Source organism: Belonocnema kinseyi, chromosome 7 (genome assembly GCF_010883055.1).
Source record: "Belonocnema kinseyi isolate 2016_QV_RU_SX_M_011 chromosome 7, B_treatae_v1, whole genome shotgun sequence".
Taxonomy (NCBI): domain Eukaryota; kingdom Metazoa; phylum Arthropoda; class Insecta; order Hymenoptera; family Cynipidae; genus Belonocnema; species Belonocnema kinseyi.
The window spans coordinates 54,961,602-54,963,398 of NC_046663.1; positions in this window are offsets into that span (position 1 = coordinate 54,961,602).

Genomic DNA, 1,797 nt, shown 5'->3' on the forward strand with positions numbered 1-1,797 from the left:
CAAAAAGAACAAATTTTCAACAAAATATTTGAATTTTTAATTATAGTTGAATTTTCTAATCAGTATGTAAATTTTCAACAAAGTAGTTGACTTTTTAACCTGCAAATATGGATTTTCGATAGAAAATGTAATATTTGATATTTGAACGAATGTAGATGCTGCCAAGAGATGCATTGTAAAAATAAGGAAACAAATTTTGAATCATAAAGATTGATTTTATATAAGAGATTCGAATTTAAATCAAAAGTAGCAGAGTCATTTTTTACACAGACAATTTATTACCGAAAAAAAATTTAAAAAAAAATAGTAAATTTTGTAACCAAAGAGATGAATTTTGAACTAAAATTACGAATTTTTCAACTAGAAAGAGGAATTTTAAACAAATAAAGAATTGCCAGTTAGGAAATAAAAAAAATTTGTCCCAATTCTTAAACTTTTAAGTCAAAGACTATTTTTCTGTAAAACAGTTTAAACATTTATGTGTTAAAAGTGTTATTTTTAATACAAAATTTCATTAATTTTAATGTAATTTGAAATAAAATAATTATTAGTTTAATTTTAAACAAACTATTTATGTTTTTCATAAACTTTAATGTGATAAGTCCAGGGGAATGTGGAAGACTAAACTAAGTCCGATATTCGACAATTGGCAGAAATTCACGTTTAACAATGTAATTTTTTCCAACTTTTTAAGGATTTATCTAATCTTGTAATCAAAATTCATACAGTAATCATATATCGCGTTATTCCTTATAAAGTAGTGTAATGATTTCGTATAAATTGGAATAATGAAACAGTTATTACTAAAAATTTTATGACATTGAACGCATGAACTAATTTTGGGGAGACTTAACCAAAATTTTCAGGGAAGAGTTTACCAAGTGGCAACAAGCTTATTACATATGTTTTACAACCTATAAGGTCATTGATTATTATAACACGCTTTCAAAAATTTTGCTAAATTGATTTTTAAAAATTGTGGTGTAAAAATGCAAAGTTCATTATTTAAAGAATATGATAATCATCAACGTGAGTTACTAAATTTTAATAAATGCTATTCATCAATATTAGGTGAAATCCTATTATAAAATATTAATCACAGTTTCAGACACTGAACTCATTTCTTGGTGTCTTGTATTATTTTATACTAATATTTTGTAACATTCATTAAATATGTATAACATAGAAAAGATAGGCTTTTTATTTATTCTTTTTCATAAGAAGGCAAATAGGCGCGCGAAAGACTGTTAGTATCAATAGAAATATGAGAAAAACAGAGAATTGTTTTTCAGAGGATAAAGAAAGGTGTAAATTCTTTAGATTAAACTTCTGGCAAAAAATGTATGTTACGTTTGAATTAATATTTTCCTTCTTTGAATTTAAAATTGTTGGTAACAGATTATGGCAACGTACTAGACAGCAACTTTTTTTACATAATTAATTTACATTCATTGTTAAATAACACAGGCCAACAATTCTCAGAACCAGATACCAGACCTACTATACCCGAAGGTTTTTGCTGCGCTGAATCCGAATCTGACCTCAGAAAAATTCCATCACCCTCAGTTTTCGAGATATTCTAACCTAAAAGGGTCCAAAACCCGTTATTTTGATGTGTTCGAGGCCCCGTAACATCGCGAAAATTTTTTTTTTCACAAACTGACAATGGCGTCGTAAAGAACTACTCTTTACCTCCAAAATGCGATGCCTAACTTTTTGATAAGATTTTTCATAGCCGAGATATGGCGGATTCAAATATGAAAAATTTCACCCCCAAGCCCGGTAACTTTCGAGCCC